General features: G+C 40.1%; 1 long non-coding RNA gene across 4 annotated transcripts in view; it reads left to right on the top strand.

Annotated features, from left to right (window-relative positions):
- LOC110402217 overlaps window positions 1–17,955 on the top strand; it is a 106,217-nt gene that overhangs the window by 36,943 nt on the left and 51,319 nt on the right. The gene's annotated exons all lie outside the window — the stretch shown is intronic.

Below are 17,955 nucleotides of genomic sequence, written 5' to 3'. Positions count from 1 at the left end.
AGGAAAGTTCTACTAGCTTCTTGGTTATTCATAGCTTGTCTGTCCTTGGAAAAATCTTCTTCATACTGCTCCCCAAATATTGCCATCTGAATGGATTTATAAATGCGGCAGAATGGCTTGTAAGCTAATTTAGCAAATGGCTTTGCAAATAGAAGAACTGAGCAAGAGTTTGATATCCAGTAAAAAACCCTGAATATTAGTCCGCTTCTCTTTTGAATATGGAAATTCTCAGCATGCAAATAGGAGAGTAAACATGAACAGTGGAGCTCTAAGATCTGTAAGGCTGTCTTGCGTCTGCAGTGATCTTGTTCTGTGCACAGCTAGATAAAATAAATATGCTTTGAACCTATGTTGCTACAATAGGGAACCACATTTTCTGTAAAAATGCCAACACAGACAGTAGCAATCCTGTTTTTGAGCCCAGCCTTGCCCTTTGAGTGCTGTTGCTAGGTTTCAAAAATTACATACAGAATACATTGTGTCACCACTGTTCAGAAGTTTCAAGGATTTTAAAAGATTGTATTTGCTCACTAGAGTAGCCTAAAATGAAGGTAAATCAGGAGTTTTGGGATGCAGATTTGAAATAAGAGGATCAAGGGAATCAAAATAACAGCATAGATAAGAATTTGTTTGCTAGTGTCAGGCAAATGCTGATACTGGATGTAATGGGCTCTTTCAACTCATGGGAATATCAAGCAGGAAGCAACTGTGTGTGCCTGTCAGCTATTTTGCAAATCAGAATCACGCATTTTTGGCCTTTGCCTTATCAAAAATAGGGAATAAGATATTTCTTAGCAACTTCTGTTCTGAGTGTCATACCTCAAAATCTGGAGTAACTTGGTTTATATCTTCTAGATCAATTTATGGGCTGTTTGTAAAGTAACCTGAAAATTGAGTGAGGGTTTGAAGCTGTCAATCCTGTTTTGTTTTGACCTTGATGATAATTCATCAGTATTGTCAATCATTCTCAAAAAACAGCTGTACCCTTTTCATGCAGAGTGAGTATCAGGAATGAGTCATCAGGGCAAGCTTACGGCAGTCCCGAGAGAAAAATTATCCTGGAAAACTGAGTCGTGAAAAAGCACCTTGACAAAGCATCTTGATAAATCATAAACTGTACAGCAAGATTCCCAATGCTATCCATTCATTATCAGTTGTTTCTTATTGTTACCTCTAAGCACAGTGCTCCAAGCATATCAGCCCAAGACACAACAGTAAATTCTATATAGTTATTTGAGTAAAAGTACATGCAAAATGTTTTTAACATCAGTAGGATTATAGCCATCAGAAAAGTGGACATGTTGGTTCAAACTGAGAATTCATGTGGTCCACTTCCTTGTCTCCAACACTGAGCAAAAGTGGATGGCTGCCATGAAAACAGTAAAAATAGGGTAAGTATACATGACCCTTTCCCTCTTCCTCCCTTCTTCCTCCATGTACCCATGTGCTCTGCCATCCCCAGTCATTTTCAGGTAAGGGTGTTCCTGAGTCTGATGTGATTTGTCAATTCTGTAATGACAGCTGCAGCCCTTTCTAAACATTTGTCCTGCTGCCTTGTGATCTTACTGGGAAAGGCAACAAATTGAAAGAACAACAAAGGACAACTTCCATATGAGGTTTGCTTGAGAAGAACTCTACAGCTGAAACATAAAAGGAGGCAGTTCTTTACAAAGTTCATGGTAGATCTGCACAACTCTTCACCAAAAGATGCTGTAGCTGCAGAAAATTGACAGGAGCTTGAAAGACAAGTTGAAGAAATGCTTCAGAGAGAATCAATAACCTTGTTTTTTTCTAAACCTGATTCCTGCAAGATTCACTTGGGCTTTGCAAGAACTAGTGCATGGGATGAGCAATTGCTTCTTAATTACATCCTTCAGGCTATTCAGGAGTACTTAGACCTCCCAGTATACCTTTAAAGTCAACCTTCAAGTCAAGTCATTTCTGTGCTGTAGAGTTTCCACTCAATCATTCCTCACATGGGAGTTTTTTTCATACATTTGATTATCCTCATTGTTCTCTCTTAGGAACCTTTTTCATTTTTTACATTTTGTACTTGACCAAAGCTTCACAGAGTATGTGGTGTGAAAGGATCATGAGTATTTGTAATGTTTGTAATAACTCCTGAGGTTTGGCTATCTTTTTCAGCAACTACCAAGCACTGAGTTAATGATTTTATGAATTTCTTTGTCTTAAACCTAGTTTCTGCTGTGTTCATTTCCCTGGAGCTGATGTTGTTTTAGTAATACTAAAACTAATGAGGAATATTTTTCATAATAGATTTTTGAAAGATCATACTTGCAATATGCATATTGAATTTAATTATCCTTGATAGTTTTAGTTATTTCAATCTGCACCTTTAGGCGTACTAATAATCTTTTTTGCTTTAAGAGAGAGCTATTCAGTTTTCAGTGTTTCAAGAACGCATTTTGAGAATGCACTAGACTCATTGTGAACAACCCAGAGGGGAACAATGAGGGGAAATGGAAAATAACGTGTATGAGGTATTCGGAAAGGATGAAGATTGTGTAGCTTAAGGAAGAGGAGACCAAAGAAGGATGTAAGGTTTCACAGTCTAAAAAGCTGCTGTCAGGGCAAAGGCACTAATCTGTTTTCCATCTCCATGAAATCTCTAATACCCAACCTCAAGAAAAATTGAGTTTGGAGCAGTTTTTTCTGGAAAACTGCTGCATCTCCACCACTGAAGTCTTGAATAAAAGGCCTGTTATACCTGTAATGAGGCCAATCAGCATCTGAGGAGTGGGAGATGTTACAACCTCAGCAGGACCTGGGAGTCAGGAATAGCTACCCCTCCCAGAAATAAGACCAAATAATACCCATCAACGCTTGAACACAACAGGAATTTGTGTATTCTGTAAGTTCTTGCCACTGTTGTCACTATTAATCTGTCATGTCTTGTATATGTGAAAGGCAAGGAGTAGTCTGATTGTGAAGAGATTCTTGCAGCTTGGAGAGCTGTGTGCACATTTACAGCACCTGAAGGAATTCTGTGGAAATGATGACTCCAGGACTGCTGCTGCTGGTGCTTTAGGTGAATCTCTGGCTCTAAAAGATCTTTGATATGCTCTTTGTAGTGAGAGAGGGATAGTTTTAAAATGTATTTGATATTATGGCATGCTTCTGCAGACTTTCCATGTCAAACACGAGATGAATTGAACCTCTCTTGAGTATGAAAATATCTTTCCAGAGATTTTTCCCAGTACTAGCCGTAGCTAACAAAAGTAGTCAAATAATAGTTTTCAATGACATTTTTACAGAGAAAGATCAATGATATATCTAGACTTACTGTCTGGTAAGAACACTATTTTTGGAAATCTTTTCTTGCTTTTTTCTTGCATTGTAATTCCTTTATTTCAAACAAATATAATTCCTTGCACTGTTATCAGCTGTGCAATTTACAGATTGTTCTACAAATCTTGTCATACCTTGTTCTTTACCAGCTTGATTCTGTTACTGTTAAACCCAGCAGCAAAATCTCTTGAGAAGCTGGAAAAACAAAAACAAAAACAAAAAAAAAACAGGTCAAGCCAGCTCAAATCAATTTAACTGTCTTTACATCTTTAAAGATGTAAATAATCTAATGCTTAGAAAACCTATGAAATCTTCACAGTTTTCCAGCCTCAATTAAAATATGCCTATGAAAAAGTTATCAAGAATTTAATAAAGATGAAACAGTTGTAACTTCTGTGGTAATCAAAGCACTTAAAGAGTTCAGTGGAAAGTGATGTACATTTAAATGGGCACATTAATGAAGCCATCTAGTTTTACAGTAGATACAGAAACCAGAAACCTATGGCAATATCACTTCCTGTTAGGCTGTAATAATGCAAAGACTCTGAAATGCATACTGAAGAAAGGAAAATACTGTAAGAATTTATGTAAGCTCTAAAAAGCTCTTACATGATTCAGCTCTTCTATTAGCTGTTGAAGTGAGATTTTTCTGAAATTTGTGCAGGTGGTGCAGCCAGAAAAAAAAAGTCATTGTAAGTAACCTGATACTTTTTAATACTTATTTTTATAACCACATTATTTGTTTCTTAAACAAACTTTTTCTACACTTCACTCAAGACCAGAGAAGTTGGCTTATACTTAATTCCAGTATTTGCAGCCACATGCACCCCCTAACATTTTGTGGGACTTCAAAGGAGAGAATAATGACATGAAAATCAGACAGCAGGTGTTTGGTGTTGGTATATGTTGCCACCTGAATTATATACTGAATACTGCTACTGCAGATGTATCTGAGGTCATTTCTCCAGTAGACTTTCTTCTTCCAGAAACAGAAGAAAAATACAAAAATCCTGTTTGACAGGCAAGAATTTTGATGCTGCTGTGGAAATGATGAGATGAATTCTTTACAGATGGGAGGTTGTAATTCTGGCCTTATGACTCACAACAAAAGCAAGAGAAGGACGTTGGTTATTTTGAAAGACACCAGAACAACAGTAGATACTTATACGTGCTACCAGTAGGGAAGCCTTCAAAAATTTGGAGATGGTCCCTAAGAGAGGGTCAATGAACAGTAGCTGAAGCCTATGAGGAGGTATAACTGTGGGAACGTACTGGCCCAAGCAGAAGGTACCATAAGGAAAAACTGATCTGAGGGGAGGGTTGGCAGTGGCAGATAGTGCAGGGGCTGTTGCTAGGTGGAGGAATGGCCCTTCTCCTGGTGATTTCAGCAGGGATGGGAGCAGGGACAGATCCGTCACATCCTGAAAGGTGCAGCAGCACAGAAAGAGGAGCTGTAGTGCCAGGATGGTGGGCCAGGGACAATCCTAGGATTGAGTTTGCAGGCTGATGGCCTTCTTACCCTATTTTCTTGAGGGAAATTAACAAGGGGTGTAGCAAGCAAAGAATCTCATGCTGCCAGTTGGTTGAGTTTGCATGCAAAGAGCTTGCTCCTGTCAGCATGGGTGAGGAATTCAACTGACTTTGGTCCATCAGCGAGTTGTATGGAAAGCTGGTTACACTGCAGGCAGGAAGATCTTCTAATCTTCCATTGTATTTTAGTATCTTTTCTGTTTCTTAAATTGCTTTATTTGGAGAATTATTAAGTGGTTACAGGTACCAAACACTGTATTCCCTTCTCCCTTCTTATTTTTGCTTTCCTTTTTTTTTTTTGTTTCTATGCCAAAATCAGCACCAGAGACTCAGTGGCACTAACTGGATAGTTTAGTGACCTGAGAATAGAACCAAAACCTAGACGTGGTGAATTTTGATCGTACTGGTGACTTAAACTTCTATCACAACATCAGCTGAGGTCAAAGTTAAAATGGTTTGTAGAGCACAGGACTGAACCATGGCTTATTTCCGGTGCTTCAGTGTTAGTAAACATTAGTTCTTACTTCTACATTTGTTTTGCACATCTGTAACACGTGGTCAGTAATGCTCCATATACCCCCTACAGGACTATTGTGTGCACTGTTTATTGGGTATGTTGTGCACTTCAAAGAGTCAAAACATTGCCTAACTGTTGCATACAAGTGATATTCTGATAGCCAGTCAAGATATTGGTTTAAACTCCTGATTCTGATCTTGTGCTTTGTCTAAGGTATTTACAGTTCTCCTGTAGTCAGTAGCATTAAAAAACTATTACCAGGGCAAAATGTGATATCAGAATCAGGCTCCAAGATTGCTTTCTATATAGTGTGATTCTTTTCTTCATTTGATCTCCAAATTACCGTTACTGTCATTTCCTTTAAGTGCAAATACTGCAAAGAAATCAGAGAAATCCATGCTTTATGCTTAAAGTATCGCAGTAAGATGACTACAGAAATAAAATTTGCCAACTTTTGTTTAAAGCAAAGTTTCTGACAGTGGCTGCAGATGGAGCAGCTACAAAGAAATGCAAGCGAGAATGTTTGGCACACCTCAGAGCAGCAGAGGAAAGAAACAGCTCTTCCAGCTTAAAGAAATTGAATTCAAATAAAAAACTGAATTGCAGCGTGAAGACAACTTCACTTCTCAGCTCCAAGATACTGTTTATTTTTTAAACCAAGTGTATGGGAACTGCTGAGTCATGGCCTGAACCACTGATTGAGTGCCTGGAGGAAAGACCCAGCCAGCCCTGGGAGCACAGGTGAAGGCAATTCACCTGTGTGACCAGAAGGGGTGGAACTAGGCTCCACCCCTTTTAGGCCTCATTGAAGGGCTGACTGCCCCTAAGGAAGGATTTCTTTCTGGAGATTGCTCTTTGGTGGAAGCTTTTTCCTGGGAACCCAGAATCTTCTGATGTGGGTGAGTGATCTACTTCCCTTCCTTAGTAGCGCCTTTTTATCGTGCCGGTCCTTCCACCTCTTTTTGTAACCCCTTTTCCATCACTTTGATCTTTCTGGTTGCTACACCAAGTCAAGCAACAGAGATTGTTTCTATAGCTATTTCCTTCTAAGATTATTGCAGTGTGGTTAAAGAGATTTTCAATACACTGTTTATTTTCTGTAGTTAATGTCTATCTTGAAATGTTTGCTTTAAAATCTTGCATGCAAACAGTGGTAGTGTTCATTGCAAGTCTGGAAAACTGTAGCAGTGGTGCCTTTTAATACCTGCTGCATCTTCATGACTGATGGCTGTAGTTCCCAACCAATTAATCCTACCATAAGTCAGTGCTGTGAGACTCCCTGATGGGTGAGTCAGAAGGGAGATCTGTAGAAATGGGATGAAACTTTCGGCAATATGAGAGGAATGTCATGAGAAGAATGCTTTTTAAAAAAAAGAAAAAAAAAGTGATATTCAGCCTCTTCAAAAAACTCCTGAGGAAGGCTGGATCCAGGTCCAGATGCAGAGCAACGAAGTACTTTCATCTGAGACCTTTTGTATCTTTAATAAATGATGACAGCATGTAATGTCTGTCAAATTTAAGGGTAATTTATATTATCATGTTCAGCGTGTCAGGTGCACTTTAAATTTCTGCTTAGGTTAAAACCTCTGTTATTCTCTACAAGAGCAATGCCCAGCCTCTGCTTGTCACTCCATGCTGTTGCTGCCTGGCCTCTTCCATGTTCATGATAGGTGTAAATTAGTTTGCTTGCATGGATGATCAAATAAATTGTATGGCAATTGATATGTTCTGGCTAGATTTCCATACCAGCAGGGGAGGGTATACAGCACTGCTATTTGTAAGTCTTTCAGCAGACATTTTCAAATATCTCTCCTACTTTCAGCAGTCAGTCACTGCCAGTGACTCTTCAAAACTCCACTTGCTGGCCTGCATGCTAAGATTTCCTTTTGAATAATTTTTACAGTCACTACATAGAATAGTAAACAGCATCCCCGCTTCTGCTCATCTGCCTGCCTGGCTGTATGAGTGTCATAATGATACTTGGCATGTTTTTTTGGTCAATAAGCATTTTCTTGGTAGACAAAATGAATTGGTGTTCTCTGTGTACTGGTCATAAAGTTTGATTCTATAGGAAACTGGTGATGAGTCTAGTTTATTAATCCATGTTTACATCTTCTGTTGTGCCATTTTAAATTGTGTTAGCCTCGTCTTAAACTAATGCACATTTGTAAACTTAGTATTTACTTACAGCTTTTTTTTGTTAGTCTCTTGTTGAGAAAATACCTCTTATGCCATACTGCTTAGAAATGCTATTTTATTGTGAACAAAATCAGTGATGCACTCTTGCTTTGGTAAGCTTATTAAGGGATGACAGGGGAAAAATGGGCTTTGCATTTGAAAGTATGGTGGAAGCTGATAAAAGCTTCTCTCCTGAGATAAATTTCTCTATATGTTTTGGTAACTGCTTTTCTCCAGAAGTTTCTTATCTCTGTGCCCAGACCATTAATTGGCTGCTCTCTAGCCTTGGTTTTGTTTTCTTAGTGTGTTAAGGCTGGCTCTGTGCTTTGTAGCACATGTAGCTAGGGTGTAATTTTCTTGGCACCTCTGTTCCCTTTGGAATTCTGGAAAACTAACAAGGAAAAAATTGCAGCTAAAGCTACTGTGGTGCTGTTGTTTGGTTGGTTTATGCAACAGGGTCAATATAAGCTAATTAAGATAGACTTTTTGTTGCCCCACTTCTCTTTTTTTTTTTTTTTTTTCCACGTGTCTACTGACAGATGTAGGTTACATTCATCTCTAATTGTCAATGCTGGTTTGCCGCTGCTGTCTATAAATCAATACAAATGCACTAGCATTTTCTGTATATGTTTACTGGGGCATTGTAGGGCTTGCTGATACTGTCACGCCAGGAACTGTACTGGGGGACCATACAAAAAGCATGCCCTGTTCAGTGTATGAACACTGTTCTGTAGCAGACTGGTATATGCTACCTGCAGTTGTAGCTCTGCAGCTTAAAAGGCTTTGGGTAATCATGAAATAAAAGAATGTTTCTGTCTCTCTGAAAGCACATTTAAAAGGGAATTTTCATTAGTTACTCTCAAATGGAAAAGTATCTTCATCAATGACATTGACAGTGGGATCAAGTGCCAATATGTACCCAGCAAGGAGTACTGGGGAGTATTGAGGAGCATTGAGGAGTGTACCTTTTTACAATAAGGGCAGTGAAGTGCTGGCACAGATTGCCTGGAGGCAGTGGATACCCCATCCTTGGAGACATCCAAGGTCAGGCTGGATGGGGCTCTGAGCTGTGGATGTCCCTGTTCATTGCAGGGGAGTTGGACTAGATGATGTTCAAAGGTCCCTTCCAACTGAATTCTGATTCTGACAGAAGATAAACAGTAGAGGTCATGGTGTTTTGGAAGGGGACTTAGACAGTTCCTCAATCATGTCTACTAAACTAGTACCACAGAAAACACTGTTGTTCGCAACCACTTAAACTAGAAATGTTGACATAGTTCAGGTCTTTCGGTCTTTCTGTTGCAAGTGGAAATACAGTCACTGTCATCCACAAATTGCTTTCATGTGTTGGGTCAGATTCAGTGTCCAATTCAGAGTCAAACCAGTGTGAAAATCTGCGGAGCTGCTGCACAAAAAGATTAAATATGGTGTTTTCTCACTATCTATATTCATAAGGTTATTAACAGGAAGTGAGGGACAGCACAAAAGGCAAATAAAATACAAAATATCAAAAAGTGCTTACTGGATCACGCAGTTGAAAATTGCCAACTGTCTTCTTTCCCAAACCTGATTTCTGAAGATTTGGGTATGCACGTTAGTCTTTTTTTTTTTTTCCTGTGTTAAAGTGTGGATGAAGTGTAAGAGTTAAAGAATTGTATCAGTTCCACCTACTGATACCAACTGTTCTGAGGATATTAAAAGAAGCCTGCGGTTTCATGGGAGCATAACTCTTGCATCTGTGCTTGTAATATACTATGAGTATGTAAGGGAGAGGGAATCAATGACCTGGTTAAAAAAATTAATCTTTGCCTGTGTTTCCAAGACAACACAGATAAGAGAAGTAGTAGCTGCCGTGCTTAGAAAGCCAGTTCATCATATTCAAGGGGAAAACTGCTCTAGCAAAATCAAAAGAGATACCAGTTGCTTTTTATAAAACCAAGTGAAATTACCTATGTAGAGAAAAGTAAGCGTAGTGAAACTCACCATTTGCTCAGGTGGGTAGGTTATTCTGAAGCAAGCCATCACTTAATCATGTGTGTTTCCTTTTAGTACAGAGGAAAGTGTTTTGTATTTACTAAGAACAAGGACTGTGTCCTCATGGAAATTCTGGTGAACTTACCAACGTATAAGATTTGTTGTTTGAGTATATTATTAAAAATTAACATGTCTACAGAAATATTTGTTCATCTTCTTTACAGGTTCACAGCATTTTAAAATCTAAGTGAAAAAGACAATTTCAAAAATATTTCTGTTGTAGATTAATATTCACCTCAGAAATAGGGGTCTTGCTCAGATTACTTATTTAGTGTATATGTATATATAAATATTTACGAATTCTGGTTAGCAGATAGGCTTTCATAATGCATTTAGGAAAAGCTGCACTGTTGCTAACATCAGCTCACTTGCTTGGTTAGTGGGAAATGAGTGGAAATAGCAGAAACTAGTGTAATTGCTATCACTGTTGCAGTGGTGTTGCTAGCAGCAGATCTCCGCTTAAAATGCTACTGGTAAGGCCTTGCTAATCTGGTTTTTAAGGTAAGCTCATGGTTTTTGGATTTGTTTGTTGGGTGGTTGTTGTTTGTTTTTGACCTTCCTAGGGTTGTTTTATTTTTGTAGGTGCGTTTCTACACCAAGATAAGCTTCTGATCTTTATTTTTTTTAAAGGTATGTATCATAAAGTAGGTGTAAGTAAGTAGGATCCAAAACCTAAAGTTTTAAGTAGAAGTGAAAAGTTTGAAAAGGGGCTTGTAAAACTTCTAAGCTACTCTCCTTGTTCTCCATAAGTTTTCTTCAACAGATGTGATCTGAGCCAATGTCCTTAACTTTCTTCAAGTGAAAATTTCTTATTGCTCTCCTGGATCAATTGCTTTAGACTATTTTTATTACTTGGTTTCTTACAACAGAAAGATAAGGATAGCTAACAGTACTTGTTTCCTATTGATTATGCAGCGGAACTCTGGCAACAGCGGCAATGTATGATTTAGAAGCTCAGAAGGAAAAGTGTGGGAATTTTTCTTGTGTCTATGTTTTTCTTGTGTAAAATGTAGAAATATAACAGGCTCTATATACATAGTCTTCTCCTGGACATTGTGGTTTGTGGTTGCTGGTCCCTGAAAAATCAATTTTCTTCTGCTGAAGTATGAATGAAGGGTTCCTATTGGGAACTTCCACTCTCCTTTGTGAATTTTGTGATAATTCAGCATTCTGAATGTGAATTGGATGTGTTTATGTTTGTAAAAATAATTATTTTTTAATAACTTGTTTGCACTCTTCCCTGTATGCGTTTTTGGTGTGTGTTTGGGGTCTCTTTTTTGTTAACTTTCTGCAGTTCATAAGATGGTGTTTAGGACCTTTACGTGTTTTCCTTTCGTCATGATTATTTTTCCAGATTTTAAAAGGCACTTGGAGAAGATTTTGGGGGAAAGAGAGGTGTGTGAAGAAGTGATGAACTGACACTTTCATTATACTTTAAGGCAAAAAAAGATTTAAATACAAGTCTGAATATCTTTCATTTTTTGCTCAATGCAAAGGTTAGTGTGTTTTGAAAAGTCTAGAAGCCTGCTTTTCTATTGGAAAGCTTTCAGCTGAGGAACCTCCAGAAGCTCTTTTTGTTATTTTTTCTGCATATTTTTTTTCTCTGCTTTGGCAACTGGATAAAACTCAGATTCATGGAATCACAGAATGGTTTGGGCTGGAAGGGACCTTAAATGCACCCAGTTCCAACCCCCTGCATGATCTTGCCAGGGATGGGGCATCCACAGTTTGTTGGGGAATATGGATGGTTTTCCACCTGCTAAGTAGAGACTTAGAGATAGCAGTTCAGTGGAGCTCAACAGTGGCTTACCAGAAAGTTGTCCTTACTCCAGCCTTCCATCTCCTGTTCTATTAGCATTCAACTTTGTGCTCTAGATTACAAATTATTAGTTTCCTCAAGCTGACTGCAGCTGAATTGCTTATTTACCTTTTAAATGTTGTACTGTCACCACAGGGTAATGTGGAAATGCTAATGGTCACATACAACCCCTTTTTGTAGATAAATCAGAATCCTGTGCATGTGGTCACATTTCAAAAGCATCTTTAATAGCAGAAATAGATTTTAAGCAGGAAGATGAGAAGTCAAAGCCTGACTTGTGGTATTTTGTATGCTTATTTGATTGAATTGAAATCCCATCTGTAATGGAATTATAGTATTTGCCAAGAATGCCTGTAGGCTTTTAAAGCATTGGCTTACTGACATCACTGAAAATGGGACTCTAGCTTTCTGTGGCTTGTGGAACATATGGAAGAATAACTGAATCTTTAATGTACTGGTCTTATTGTCTGTGGCTGGTAAGATATATGGCAGAGATGGAAGGAGGGATCTGTAGGGATCAAAAGAGAAGCCAGCTGTACAAAGGTCTTCCTGAAAGATCAGAGGGGAGAGGTTGCTAGCTGCAGCGAGGTGACATGGATTGATTGAAGCAAGTTCCTTGGTAAGCAAGGTGACACTAACTCAAAACAGGTCAGGATTGGTCTGGTTCATGCAGAGGCTTGACGGAAATGTCATTCACACAGAAGATGCTATGTGTGTACCTCTTGGTGTTCCATTATATTTCTGGGTATAGTCTTCCCTTTGGCAAACTAACCCCATGTTGTAGTGGTGAGTCCCCTTAGGTAAAACAGCAAGTTCTTTGCACTTTCTTGTACCCAAAAAGTATTAGTGTCTGCCCTTCTACTGAACTGTCAGAACTACCTCACCAGCCAAGTTTACAACCACTTGTGGAAATGTAGGCTTCTGACTTGAGAGCCCTTAACTTCTAGTTTGAGCACACACACTGAGGAGGCTGTTCTACAGCAAAGAAATGGAGGCCAGCAGAGGCAATCACAAATCACTATTAAGCAGCGTTCTACTCTTACGGAGATGGTAAATATTGTATGAGAGTGTGAGGTGAGTGTTACTTCAATAGGTGTATTAAGGTATCTACTCTGCTCAGAGTTAGAGAACTGAGTCCAGCTGCAGAAGCTGTGTTTCAGGAGAGGTGTGGACTGGTCAGAGATCACAAGGAGGAAAACAGTGTGATCAGAGATACAAAGAACATCATTTTTAAAGGAAACATTAAAACAACCTGAGTTCCTCCAGGAAGGAGTGTGGGGCAAAAATCTGTAAGCTCTTGAAAGACAGCTGATGAAAGAAAGGAAAATAGCATGTCCTCTTTGTCTACAGTAGACAAGACAAAAGCAAAAAAAAAAAAAAAAAAAAGCCAAAAAAAGACCACTCAAGTTGAGGGAGATCTGGGTTGGTTTTTGGAAAGCTCTTCTAGCAGTAAATGTGGTAAAAATAAATATGGAACATGTGGAATCTATTACCAGTAGAGGAATTTAAGAATAAGTTTGACCAAAAAAAATTGAAGGAGTTGAATTGGCAGAACTCATCCTGTGGGTCAGAAGGTAGATAAGGTAATCTCTTCATGGGGCTTGTCTCTTTTCTTTTTGACATACTTTTCAATTTGTCATGCTGGCTTTGTCGTCTTCTCCCATCTTCCAAAGCATTTGCAATTGCTTTGCAAACGTTATAATCAAACTTTCTCTATTCTCATTGAAGTTACTGCATTAAGATATAAATTCTAGACTCACCCTAAACTTGATATGGTCCCACTTGTAATTCCTCACCCTGTATCTGATAAAAATCTCCCACTGATGGACATATGTGGAGAGGAATTTTTTCAGCATGTTGTACATCCATGGTTTCATAGGCACCTGCTGAGTGGTGGTTCACCCTGAGAATGTCCTGTGGGAATGTCCCTTTTTTAACTCGAGGGTAGAAACAGTTTGCCTCTAGGCCACTTGCCTCATCCAAGAAGGATGTTGCCTTCACACAACTAGTTGCCTTGTTTTAATCAGCCTGTATTCTTGTTTCACATTTGTTTGTGCATGACTTTTCAAGGGATTAAAGGCTGGCTGACTGTGCGCTGCTCAGTTTCTCCTTTCACCTTTAAGACAGTGGTATATTTGCTCAATATGCAGCAGACCAAATCCTGTTTTATCAGGCTTAGGTAAACAGCCCGTGTCTCTGCAAGGACACAGCACATACTGTGGGCCTCTCCAATAAAACAATCTAGTGATCTGTGTAAGCCCAGATCTTTGTAGAAAGCACTGCACAGAACAACGTCCTAGTTGATTGTGAGGCGAGTCCATGACTGCATGTGTGCTGTAGCTGTACAGTAGTCATATGCAATTCTGGGGTAAAGTGACCAAAACTTGTACTGCTTTCTGTTCTGCTGCAAATACTCAAAAGAGGATGTGAGTCTTTAAAAGTTTTGGGAGTGGGTCTGACACTTTCAAGAGTGCAGTCTTGACTGAGAAGTGAAAACAGTACTCAAGGAGGGGCTGTTCTTTCAGCTATCCTCTTGACTGTGGGAGAAAGGACCCTGAGGTCTCTGCCTGCCATGCCCATTTCCCCAGACAGGTAGTCCACCTGATAGCAGACTTTCAAATATGTATGGCAGAAATGTATCTGCCCAGCTTTGTGTGAGCAGTACGCAGCCATTGCTCCCTGGAAGCTGGCCAGCAAGAAAAGCAGAAATGCCTACCTTTGAACTTGTGCCTTCAGTTTCCCAGTAGTCTTGTGAATGTAATTATTTTCGTGGCCGGGTTGACATCAGGATATGGGTCATTAAAACAAATATATTTCAAGCGATTAAAATCTTCAACACAATGTTAGCACAAGGAGTAGGTTAAGTGTGAAGCTGAGGGAACACTGTGCAGCCTTCAGAAGGGAAACAGATTAACTAACTATTCCCATAGTAACTCCATAAAACTATTTGTGCTGTTTATCTATTGTATACAAAACAAGTGGTGGTAGGTAGCACAGGTTGATTGGCATTGAAGTATGTCTAATTTTATTTAGCATTCCAGATTTTTGCCATGTTTGGGACACTTTGAAAGTAGCTCACGGAAGGCTGGCTAAAAACACGGAATTGCATGGTTTCCATCCATCTTGCTAGTTAGCTGTAAAAAGTAGCCTTGTGTAACCTTCAATAAACCAATAAACCTGGTAGTGCTTTGGGGAGTTATTTCCAGTAAACAAAACATATTTCTGCTCAGTCTGCACTCAAGACAGAAACATTATAACAATGTCCAGGAATAGCTGCAGGATAATCTGTGATAGCTGCAGAATGAGAAAACTTTACTTTGAGGATCCTGTGTTTGCATTTTCCCTTGCCTTTGTGTAGATCTCTGTATTACTCATTTTAATAAAACTTCTTGTTGTAACAGGTGCGTGCTTTGACTATACAGTCTGTATGCCTAGCTGCTTCTCCCTTTCTCCCCAGAGCACAACCACCTAAGGACAGACCCGGAAGCTGTTTCCCTGCAAGGTGCATGAGGTGTCCTTAGGACCACTTGGTTTTAGTTCAAAGGGAGCAAATTCTAAGTGCTGAGGAAACTTCCAGCTGCTTCTGGCCTGGGGATGGTGCTGCATATCCCTGCTGTCTGGCGTATTGTCTGCCTTTTCTTCAGTGCTATGCCCACGGCCATTCTTCCATCTCAAGATGCAGGAATTGAGGAGGGCTCTCTGCTAACAGATCTACCTGTGCTGCGTACACCGGTTGGTTGCCTGCTGTGTCACTACACAGTAGATCCCACTCGTACTAAAGATTCTGTCTGTTGCCAGGTGCCTAAGGAGCTAAGCAGCATTTGGGAGTGGGGAGGTTTAACCGATGCCCCGTGTTTTGGAAAGCGAAGCTGACCACAGATACGCATGTCTACAGAAAGCTGTGGAATTGGAAATTTGTGTGCAGGCATGCCTGAAATACTTCTAAAGGGGAAACAGTGACTGGACTTAGCCTGGATCCAAGGAAATGATGCGAGACACAGCTAAATCTCCTTACAATAGAGTGATGACTGTCCAAAGGGAGACTGAGCCAGGCTCAGCTAGAAGTTAGTTAGCATGAGTGCTCAAGATGACCTTCAGTATAATCAGCTGTTGTCCAAGTTTCGTATGAAATGCTTCCATGGCTCACTGATCTTGTTCGGGAGTGACCTGTCAATGTGTAATCCACGGCTGGATTGTACTTTGAATGCTCCAGAGGAGGTTACTAAGGCTAAAGCTGATTAAAAATTGCCATTTGGAAAAGGCATAATACATTATATGCACCACGTATACAAGCCAGATAAGGCACAAAAAGAACACTCGTGGGGCTTTCAGCCTTAGCAAATATACCGATATTTCTTGGTTTTGTTGTTGACTTCCTGAGTAGAAGTGAATGGCTGCAAAATATACAAATGTAATCAGGTGATGTTCTTTTTACTACGTAAGTACAAATCTGGAGCAAACTGAGGCTTAGAGAGGAAGCCTTTTAATTTGCAAATTGAATCTCTAGCATACTGCTTCTTTTGTCTGTTATGCCAATTATAGGGGAGCTGATTAATGTTAATGCTACCTTCTGAAAGGCATCCTCCAGCCAACAAGAGCTCAGTTTGTAACAAGTCCCTTCTAATCCCAAACTGGCTTCTTGAGGTGGAAGAGGCCCTGCTGGAAGTATGTTTCGTGTGTGTGTGGGGGGGGGGGGGAGGAACCCAGGAGTAAGTGTTACAGGGCCCACTCTGGCTGCATTCCTTGAGACCTAAAATTAAGTCTGAGGCTGGCAGTTGGACTCCTGAAATGGGACTACGTCATGGTGTTTGTGCATCTACTTTCTGCAGAGGCACATGAAAATCTCATTGAAAAGTCTGCATTTACTTTCATAAGGAGAAGGAGATGCAGTTGTAGGTCTGAATTCAGTATCAAAATTACTATGACTTGAATCATATCTTCTTAGGAATTGTCTGCCCCTAAAGAGCTTGATAACGGGAGGAAGGCCAGCACTGAGAACCATGCACTGGGCATTCCTGGTCTTAGAGGCAGCTCACATCTCGCTCTCCAGTTAGTAACTCAGGGCCTTTTCCTATTTGTAATGAGTAAACAGAAGGAGGTACGTGTGGGAGTTTTAGGTTTTTGCTGTGTTTGTGTCCCCAGAGATAGAGTGAATACTTAGAGATCAGACAAAGCAAATGTTTATGGATTGGTTTTAGTGGCCTAAATGAAGGTAGAATTGCAAACATCCAGCCCTAATTATATTCATAATATAGTGAAGGCTTTTTCTTACACCAAATGTTTTCCTTGTTATAGTGAGATAAATGAGTGTGTTGTTCCCAAAAGGAAAATATTTTCAGAGTCTGATGCTTTCTTTTAGAATTGTGCATTGAAATCTCTCATAGGGTTGCTCTGCTGGTAAGCCACACTGTGTTTGGGAACAAATTACTAGTTCATCAGAGGCACAAATCCAGAAAGATAGTCTATGTACAGTTTCTTTGAACCAATTTTAGCTGAATTTAAATATTACTGATAGAGGAAGGGAAAGAATACTGTGGTCACTTTTCCATCAGTTTTACTGACCTGAAACAATGTGTTTGCGATGACATCAAGCTGTGTGGTGTGATCAGCATGACTGAGGGATGGGATGCCATTCAGAGAGACCTAGACAGGCTGAGCAGTGGGCCCAGGTGAACCACATGAGGTTCAATCAATTCAAGTGCAAGGTCTTGCACCTGGGTTGAGGCAACCCCCACTATTGGTACAAGCTGGGGGATGAAAGGACTGAGCACAGCCCTGCCAAAAAGTACCAGGGACTACCGGTGGATAGCAGCCGGAACATGAGCCATAAATGTGCCTTCAGTGCCCAGAAAGCCACCTGTATCCTGGGCTGCATCAAAAGCAGTGTGGCCAGCAGAGCAGGGGAGGTTCTCCTGCCCCTCTGCTATGTGCTGGTGAGGCCTCACCTGGAGCGATGTGTCCAGATGTGGAGTCCTCCGTATAGCAGAGATGCAGACCTGTTGGAGCATGTCCAGAGAAGGGCCACAAAAATGATTCATGGAATGGAATACCTCTCTTATGAGGACAGGCAGAGAGCTGGGGGCTGTGCAGCCTGGAGAAGAGAAGGCTGCAAGGTGACCTGAGAGCGGCCTGTCAGAGCTACAGGAAAGAAGGGGACAGACTCTTCAGCAGGGTCTGTGGTGATAGGACAAGGAGAAACTGTTTCAAACTAAAACAGGGTATATTTAAACAGGATATAAGAAAAAAGTTTTTTACAGTAAAGTGAGTTTTTTAAAGTGAGACACTGGCACAGGTTGCCCAGAGATGCAGTGGATGCACTGTCCTTTAAGACTTTTAAGGCCAGCCTCTGAGCACCTGATCAAGCTGTGGATGTCCCTATTCATTGCAGGGGAGTTGGATGAGATGACCTGTAAGGGTGCCATCCAAATCAAACAATTCCATGATTCTAAGTCTCACAGATGTCAGGAGATTCATTGTCCTGCTTTTGTCCTTACTACAGTGAGGCTATTTGCAATTTTCAGAGAAATTCAGGCTTGGAAAGATTATATTTTTCTAGGGAACCTTTTCA

This window comes from Numida meleagris, chromosome 7 (assembly GCF_002078875.1).
Source record: "Numida meleagris isolate 19003 breed g44 Domestic line chromosome 7, NumMel1.0, whole genome shotgun sequence".
Taxonomy (NCBI): Eukaryota; Metazoa; Chordata; class Aves; order Galliformes; family Numididae; genus Numida; species Numida meleagris.
Note: the sequence above shows the minus strand (reverse complement) of the source record. Positions and strands in the feature narration are given on the sequence as shown.